This window comes from Thermobia domestica, chromosome 10 (assembly GCF_964235325.1).
Source record: "Thermobia domestica chromosome 10, izTheDome1.hap1.1, whole genome shotgun sequence".
Classification (NCBI taxonomy): Eukaryota; Metazoa; Arthropoda; class Insecta; order Zygentoma; family Lepismatidae; genus Thermobia; species Thermobia domestica.
The window spans coordinates 744,132-754,489 of record NC_137463.1 but is presented as its reverse complement, the minus strand read 5'-3'; positions in this window follow the sequence as shown (position 1 = coordinate 754,489).

Sequence of the window (10,358 nt, the reverse complement as noted above, 5' to 3'; positions counted from 1 at the left end):
GTCACAGGGGGATGACATATACAAATAATCGAAAATGACTGATATTAGTGTCGAATTCTTAGTTTTCGGGGTCACGGAGATAAATGGTGACAATCCAGATAGCGTTTCAGTTTCAGTGGAGGTCAGATATCCCTACCATCCCTAGGGGGATCACAAGGAGATTGACGTACAAATAATCGAAAATGAGCGATATTTGTTTGGAATCCATGGTTTTCGGGGTTGTGGAGATGAATGGTGCCACCCAGATGGCGTTTCTGTTCGCGTGTGGCTAAGAAACCCCTATCAATCCTTCGGGTTCACATGGGGGATGACATGTATAGTCGGGATGAACCGTGTAATCAATTATTAAAATATATATTGTTAGGGAAGTTGGGAGTTCAAATATTTTTATAAACCTGATCTCCCTGTTCGAAGGACGGGCATTTCAGCTAGTTTAACCAATAAAATACAAACCAGGGACATACACAGGCGATAGGTTCTGGTGGTCCGGACTCAGCTCCCCCCAAAAGCTGCTTTTCTGTAAATTTAGTCTAATTTTAGGGGCGATTTTACAAATTTTAAAATTCTTTATCCTCAAATTGAAATTGGACCCCCTCTAGAAAGAAATTGCTGCGTGTGCGCCTGATACAAACAGTAGAGTGAAAGTGGGCTGGATTGATTGTAACTACCGTTTTAAGAGTGATTCGTGTAATTAAATAGTGATATTCATTGGTTAAGCTCAATTTAGGTGATAATCATTTTCTCCTCTGCATCGATCGGCATCAGAGTGGATAAATTTCGAAATAAATTCCAGCGAAAAATTGTATGGGTGCTGAACGCCTATCAACAATCCTCTATAAATGTTTGATCCAGAAGCACCCATCTAATTAGTTAATTATTAGTGTTTAGCGTTTCTTTCCAGCACCGAGGCTATATGCAACTTGGACCTACAGTTTGAGATGGGATCCGAACCACCGCAATGCGCTTAAACTTAAAATCTCTCCCACTGGGAATCGAACCCGGGACTTCCTGTGTCGCAGACATCTCCTCGGCACTAGACCTGTCTCAAATCCAGTCTCATGTGTAATTATAATATGCGCTTATCCTAGACACTTTTGTCTGATTATCAAATGAAAACCACCGGTTAAGTTGAAAATTAAGTATATGTATACAGTTACTGTAAGCAGTATGAAAGTGATGTTTAATTGTATAGGTGAAAATTCTTTGCATCTCCTTAACATGCATAACAATATGTTCAAAGAATATTTCTAACGTTAAATAAACCACCTGTAGAGCTTGTAAACATATTTTATATTTAACTTAATAGTCGTAACAAGGTACAACACTTTTTAATAAAAACACTGTATAAGATGTGAAGTTTCAATACTATAACAGTTTCTTCATCACACTTAAACACACTTATCTAGTGTGGATAAGTGTGTTTAAGTGTAATGAAGATACTGTTATAGTATTGAAACGTTACATCTTATACAGTATTTTTACTAAAAAGTGTTGTACCTTGTCACGACTATTGAGTTAAATATTTCTAACGTTAGTAGAAACTGCATTTTTTGTGAGGACCCTGCTATGATACAAGCTCCCAGTAAGTGCGCCTTGTGGACAAACATCGTGTAGTTTTCTTTAGTTTTTTCCGGCTCCTCCCACTTTCTTCATTTCACCATTATCGTCTTATTTCTTAAATTTGTTACATAATCACTGAAAAAAAAATCAAAATGTTGTTTCTACTCTTTCTACATCTCGTGGTGTAGGCCAATGTTGTGGTTGCAATGAGGTACCTAAAAGAACACCAAAAGCGATTCTACTAATGTAATGTCGTATAATGCATTGCCCTTCTTCCTAAGATGCCTCTATTGACCTGTAATGAGTTCTAATAACTTTATCAAAAACGTGGTATGTATAAGCTTTAATGTATGAGATTTTAACGAACATTCGTAAGACATTATAATATTTATATATGCCATTAAATGTGTCATTGTGACTCTATATTATGTTTGCAATTGTAAAAAAAAAAAAGGACATTTTTATCTAAAAGAAGGTGACTGAATGAGAAATGGAAGAAGAATACATGTTGATTTCGAAGTTACGACTACTTACTTTATAAATTTATACTTTATATCTATTCTCAGGTTATCGAAATGACTAATGAAAAATATGTAACTACAGTAGTTATGTAAATCAAAGAAATATGAGTCGAAATGTTAAGTTTTGTGTAAATAAATTTATAGTTATAAATACATTTATAAGTACAGAAAAAGGAACATGCTATACACATCGTTATTTTAGAGAACCTAACCTATTCATTGAAAACCATAAAGTGAAAATTGTATGTAAGAGAATAACACTTACACAAATAATAAGAGAATATACAGTTTGTATATACTGTATTATAAGTAAGCAATTTGTGATACTTTTATTGACGTTATAGCATTTGTTCCAAAGGACCAAACTGAACGGGAGCAACAGGATTGCGCACACTATAGATCCCGAATTGCGCACAGATCTCTGTTGGTCTTTCTGAACACAGATCTTTGCCCAACGTTGCCACAATGCTAGATTTAAAATTGTGCGCAAATAAGGTTTTCCTTCAGACTAGGATAGAAACAGAAATTAGAAATAAAATTCATATTATATTGAGGATTAACTACATATAATTTGGACAGTAGATACAAGAAGTCATGATACATCCAAATTTACAATCCAAATGTTAAAACTTTCTTGTCTCATAATCTGAATCCCTTCAGAGTTCTAGTACCTATTTTTAGGTACTAAAGTAGCGTCTTCATTATTCGATTAAAAAAGAACCAATAAAGCTTTTTACTTTCTTTTTAAGTCTAGAGGCACTGTAGAACACGTTACGTATGGTTTCACGCCTTCCTGCGTCGAGACATAGGAGGTGATGACATCATAACTTTAAAAAAATATTTTTGTTAGGCCTATTTTCATTATTTTTGGCGGGTTTACTTTTGCACCTAGAAGTTTGAAATTTTGTACAAACATTCAGTCCAACGAGTACTATTTATTAGATTTTTCGGATCTCTGCGTTAGCACAAGGTGGATCCAGAGGGGCAAAAAGGTAAATAAAAGGGAATTTGTGGTTTAAAAAATCCCTTTTTTTCGCGATTTGCCCGCCTGAGATACATGATGGAGACACGTGAAGGGCCCGTTTAAAAGGTAGTTTTATTCTGAAGATAATAAAGGGCAAACTACGATTCTAGGGTAAATAGGGTGTCTCAGGAAATCTTCTGCCTGAAATCAATGTATTTTATAGTAATCTGGGGCATTGTAGGGATTTTTGATATTTTTCCCGCCCTGACTGTTCAAGATAAAAACTTGAAATTTTGTACAGGCATTTAATACACCCCTTAGTGTTTTCCAGTTGAGTTTTAGATCTCTGCATTAACACAGTGGGGGTCCAGAGTAGTGCTCTCAACGGGTCGGGTCGGGTTGGGTTGAAGATCGACCTGAGCTGACCCGATTGTCCCGTCCCGACAACCCGACCCAAGCTGACCCGACCCGAGTAGCCTGACCTGTTAACCCGACATGAGCTGAACCGACTGACCCGACCCGACCCGTTTGAGAGCACTATGGTCACGACACTGGGTGAACGCCAAAATGCACTCACATTGGGAATTAAACCCGGACCACGTGTAGCGAAGTCTTACACGTTAACCACTAGCTAGATCAAGCGGGGGATTTGTATATGCATCTTAGTTTGAGGTTTGGTTATTTCTTTTTATAGCTGATACCAATGTCCAACGAGGGAGAAATTTTTTTTTCTTGCTTTAGTTCTATGTGAAGAAATTTTTCTTCAAGTTCAGTGTTCTCACCTGCTCAGACGGCAGGGGGTCTTGGAAGGCAGTAGCAAGAGTCTCTTGGCGGAGACAAAAGGAAATCGTTGAACTACAATAATAAGGGTTGAGGAAACGGGAGAACACCTGTGAATTTTTCCAACCCTTCAACTTTCATTCCAAAATAGGTTTTTATGATTCCGGGACCTGCGCCACTTTGATTTTTCTTTCTCGGTAATTAAAACGTATTTTACAGTATATATAGTTGCAAGTAAGAAGATACATAATATGAATTTTGTAATTTAAAATTTAAAAATTCAGTATGATAATTAATTATAAAGTACTAATTTTATTTCATCACTTTCAGCCCAACAAATGAATGAAATTCAAACAATTCGCACCCTGGGTCTTGGTCATCAATACTGCGTCTTATTCTTTGTCTTGCACAGTCAAGTCTTGGTCCTGCATTTAGTAGTCTTGGTGGTCTTTTATGCTATACAAGAGCCAAGAATGCTCGCCTCATCGGTACAAATGAAGACCAAGTGTGATTTTGATTATGGTCTTTCATACTATACGGAAAGCAAGAAAATATGCTCATCGCTACTTGGTGCTCATCAAAACAAGGCCAAGAGCAAGATTACTATGCTCTTCGTCTTGCATATCCAATCTTTATCTTGTTCTTGTATCGATATTCTTGGGCTTGGTGAAATAAAATGAAATATTCAGTTTAAGGTCCCTCGATTCTGCACCGAGGCTAAGGGATATGGTGACCATGAGAAATGAATGAAATGGTGGAATGAAGAGTGGGAGGAAACAGGACAACCCCGAGAAAACCCACTATACGGCGTTTCTCCACCACAAAGCCCACTTAGCACAAGCTGGGATCGAACCATGGACACCATGCACCAGAGATGAATTCTCTACCACTGAGCCACCGCGTTCCTGCTTGGGCTTGGTCGTCCATATCCAATCTTTCTTTTGGCCTTGCTTAAACAACTTCTAGTTTTGTTCTAAATCCAGACACCATATTGGTGTAGATATTAATATTACAGTCGATTGGTAAAATCAATCTTCCACATTTAAAAATTAAAGTACACACAAGTACAAAAATAAGCATTTACCATAAAAACACTAGCTGCAAGTGTTGAAAATAGATTTATGGTTTCTATAAAATCAATTGAAAATTGCTATTTTTAATTAGGCAGCTAGTGAAAAACAGCAGCTTTCGACTCCAGCCGAGTTTAAGCTCAACCTAAACTCAGTTGACCAAAGTGAACTGACCCAACTGACCCGACGCGAGTAGCCTGACCCGACTCGTTTGAGAGCACTAGTCCAGAGGGGCTCAAAATTTAAAAAAAGAAATATTTTCAAAGAAAAATCCCGATTTCTGTCAAAATTTCCCGCCTCAGGGACATGATAAGGAAATGTGAATGATACTATTTGAAAGGTTGCTCTGTTGTAGAAAGAAAACGATGCCTGCATCACACTGATGTGTTCCAATAGACCGCGATCATAGACCTGATAGTGTATCCTTACGCTCTGCGCAGGTGCAGACAAGTCGTTTTAATTTCGTTTCAAAGCTGTCATGTATCTACTATGGCTTTCAAAGTTTGCTTGTTCTCGGTGGAGCCGTTCCCGAGACATCACGACAAATGTCATTTTTAATGAATCGACTGGCTCTGAATCGAATCTCAGAAACTACAGCTTTTTCGACAAATTCCTGCTAGTTACATTAGTTTTGCAGTGTCCTATTAATCTACCAAGTTTCATCAAAATCGAGGATTGTGGCCCAGACACCTTATGGATGTGTCACAAGCCCTTTAAAAGTAGTGGAAGAAATAATAAAAAGGACTTAAACCATATAAATATTGTTACTTGATTATTTCAACAAAAACGAAGTTCCAACTGTGCTGACGACCTTTACGGGGATGGAGATTTCACAAGCTTGGTTGGACCTCGCATAGAATTTGTGTAAAAGACCATGAAATCTACGAGCAGCCCTGTCTATGGCTCACCTAATTCATTAAGCGGATGTCAGCTTGTTTTTTATATTTTCGATATAAACCAATATATGTATATCTTTTTATAAGTAGAAGAATGCAGTTGGTAATAAGTTAACAATAAAAAGTCTTCAATAAGAAGCTATAATCTTTAACAGAAAATGGATAAGGAAAGTAAGAAGAAACGCATTATTATAGCAATAACATCGTTAACGTTAAGAAGTAAGCAGTAGTTAGTATAATCATGATTTGTTTACAAACACGTATCTTGAATTCTTCTTTGAGTACTTTATTTAGAAAGTTTAGAATATTTAGTTTTCTTTCATATAGTTCACTGAGAGTCAGTTTTGTTGGGTTCTTAGATTGTAGGAACTTTGCCCATATTACAAGTAACTTTTGTCCTCTTGACCTGATTTACAGTCGTGAAATTTAAAACCGAAAGTTATAATAGAAGAAATTGTTTTACAACTATAAATTTTGGTATTTATTTTTTGTACGATCTTGTAGTGAGTGAGAAATTCTAATTTGTAATTGTGAAAGTTGTAATATTTGAAAGAATGTGAAGAAATATTTTTTCATAGCCTTGTAAATAATAAATAAAGTTAATATTTTAAGTAAACACTTTTGTAATTTTCTTTAAAAACATTCTAAAGTGACGGCTTATATTTTTGATGTCCCTATTCAAATTACCCGTCCCGAAAACAGGTTCGGATTCATTTTAACCAATTTGAAAATACTTATTACCAAGACCTTTTAGTTAACTTGATTGGTATTACCTACGATTACAACTAGCATGTTCGAAAAAGTGTATGTGTGTCACCTTACGAAAAGACAAGCAAGCTGCTTGTTCGCTACTGCCAGGACAATGAATGAAAGCTTCACTGATTATTGGCAACGAAAGATTCAGTTGTTAGTGCAGCATATTTTTCTATAAACTAAACATGTAAACTTGTACTCGAGCGTCTAATTTTATTTGGTTCGATGTGATTTATCGATTTATACATATATAATGTATTTGACAATGTTTTTTTTAAAGGAAGAAAATCAATCAACATTCTGGGCTATATCTCATTAACTGAGTAATGTAGTCTTAGAATTGGTGTAATACAGATCTTAATGACAGCGACGACGACGTCTGTATAACTTTGGGGAGGCATTGAAATATGTGTAGTTCCTTCTCACAAATTCGAATAAAGATATCTATATCCAGGGAGGCCAATCCCCAAGATCAGCGCGCGTGGTTAATGACAATATAATTCAGTTTCGTTTTTATACCACTAAGTAGCTGTAACAAAGCACCAATTTCATATCTACGAATAGGATATTTTACTACATGTTCTAGAAAAGTTTACATGGGTTTTCACACGCACGTATGACATTTTGTTTACCTCAATATTATCAATGGAATGATATATGTCTCGTCATTGGAAGACTGTTATGACTACGCGAGTCTTTCTTGGAAATATGAGTGTCAGTGTTAAGAGAAATCAAGCAACAAAAGGTACAATCCGATTGTTAACAGTTAATATTTTTCACTTTAGGAATCTATCAGGATCACAAAATTATTTTATGCACTAAGCATACAAGTTACAAAACACTAGTTACTAATGTGTATTTACTAATAGATGAAAAGTGAACTCAATTATACTAATTTTCCTTTTATATCAACTAATCTTGGATCATATTTAATCCATATTAAACGTATTAACTACATAAAGAGAAACTTGCTCTGAAAATACTGGTCAACCAACAGTGAAAATGCTTCGGAGATAAAACTAACCAATTCTTACTAATTTTAGAGTGCTGATAACGAATATGAAATTAGTTTTTGAAGATTGGTTCGGGTTTCAAAGAAATACGTTATCCCCCGATGTGCTCTGCTGGGCAAATTAAGGGTTCGTGGCAACAGGAGCTGCCTACTTATTTCAATCAACTTCCATTGTTTGATGGTTAGTTTCATTGCTATCCTCAGGGACATTCGCAGGGGTGGGTTCTGAAGGTCTTGACACCCCGACTTGTTTGTAAATTTAGTCTAATTTCAGGTTAAAGTTTACAAATTTTAATATAATTTAGCTTCAAATTGTATTTGGACTCCCGAAAAGCTTAGGGCCCCTCCCGAAATAAATTCCTGCGTAGTGTCTGGCTATCCATATTACTCGCACTTCATCGATAACAAAGAAATATCAACCACTTCACGGTTTAGCTTGTATTGAAGAGTTTGCCAGAGAAAACATGTTGTGTAACGTTCTTTTGTAGTTAAAATTTGCCATCTCGGACGTATTGGTGAGATATTGGATGGGTGGGTGGGTGCTGTTATTATTATTATTATTATTAATCTTTCTATGACTATATTAAGCAGAAACATGTCGCGTAAATGTGTTTGCATCATCATCATCATAGGTATTCTGCCTTTATTGGCAGGTCACTTGCCGCAGCTGAGAAGCTTCCATGCTCCACGGTCCTCCGCTAGCCTTTTCGTCTTCGCGTATGATCTTTCTGATTTAATATCATCCATTAATTGTAGTCTCCTTCGCCCCCTCCCTCTCTTTCCCGCCACCATACCCTCTAGGACGTCCCTCATGATACAATCTCTTCTTAGGCAATGTCCCAACCAGTTCCTCTTCCTAATAATATCTAAAAATGTTCTTTTCTCACCCACCATTTCCAACACTCTCTTATTCGTTTTCCGCTCTACCCAACTAATTCTTTCCATTCTTCTCCACACCCACATTTCGAACGCTTCCAGTCGATTTTCGTCACCTTTACGTAATGTCCACGTTCCCGCCCCATACAGTACAACACTCCACACGAAGCATTTTATGAGTCTTTTTCTCAACTCTTTATTCAAGGTCCCACAAAACAGACTTTTCTTCCTCCTAAAGGCTTCTTTCGCCATTCCTATCCTTGCTTTTATTTCACGTTCGCACTTCATGTCATTATTAAGAATACTACCCAGATATCGAAAACTATTCACTTGTTCTATTTTCTCCCCTCCTACTTTTATATTTGACACAGACCCCTTTGTTCCAATCACCATGGCTTTTGTCTTTTTAACATTTATTTTCATCCCATATTCCTCAAAACCCTTTCTCATTTTTTCTAACATTTTATTGATTTTCTTTTCAGATTCTGCAAGAAGCGCCATATCGTCTGCAAATCTTATGCATCTAATCATTCTACCTCCTACCGAAATGCCATCATCATCATGTAGGCTCTTTTTCACTATCTCTTCTAGATAGACATTAAATAGTGTTGGCGAGAGGCAGCATCCTTGTCGAACTCCCCTTCCAATTGCACTCTCTTCCGTCAGTTCTTCCCCTATCCTAACACTTACTTGTTGGTGCATGTAAAAGTTTCTTATGAGTCTTCTATCTTTCCATTCCAACCCTATCTTTGTTAGAACTTCCAACAACAGTTCCCAATTCACGCGGTCAAAAGCCTTTTCTAGATCAATAAATACTACATACACCTCTTTCCCTTTTTCTATAAATCTCTCACCGATCGCCCTTAATATTCCAATAGCATCTCTTGTGCCCTTACCTCTTCTGAACCCGAACTGCTCCTCCTCAACATCTTTATTTGTTCTTCCATATAACCTTCTATTCAGTATTCGGAGCAGAATTTTAGCTGCATGAGATATGAGACTAATAGTTCTATACTCCTCACATCTCTTTGGGTTCGATTTCTTAGCCATCGGTATCATTATCGTTTTCAGAAAGTCTTTTGGCCATTCTCCTGTTTCATATATTTCATTGCATAGTCGGAACAATTCTTTCTTTCCCTTAATGTGTTTGCAGTGCAGAACAAATTGTTGTTTTTAACGAAGTGAAGCGAAAAGTGGAATTTCGCTCCTTTTCCCCCTATACTGGGGTAAAACTTCGAATTTTTCCATCTTTTTTTAAATTGGTGTGTCTTATTAAGTAATAAATTAGTAGGCTTTCTAGCTTCTTCAAAATATAGAGGAATGATCCTTATACTTCTGTGCGGAATTCATTATTTTGCCGTTATATCTTTCGGCTCCAGCGCAACTCAAACACCAAACTGCGGATTTTAGCCCTCGCTTACTCTAAGTATTTTAATAACAAACTATGTAGGAATCTCGAGTAAAAGAATTAAAAAAACTATTGGAAAACATTTTACAATATCTACGTTAAATGCCGGATCTATGAACCGCAAAACCTCGCGGTGCGGGGGCCTGTACCGTTATGGGCCCGAGGGTTTCTAAAGGTTCCCTGCATCTTGCCTGTAAATACTACTTTTTTAACACTTGAAAGAAAATGATATTTTCCAAATAGTTGAATTACTTGAACCAAGTAATGAGCTACCAGAACTGAAAACGACGCACGAGATGTCTCTTTCTCTCGAGGGGTTTAAAAATAAGCTTATCGGTGCATTGTGCCTCTTACAAGAGTTGAAACACTGCTGAAGTGTGCAGGCGCAATTCGTTTAGTAGCGCTCTGGTCAGTTAACTCTGTTTTGGTGCAGTGTCCATTGTGCTTTTTACATGTAAGAAATCCAACTGCATCCGGACTTGCAACTCTAGTATTATGTAATTTGGAGAAATTGAGAT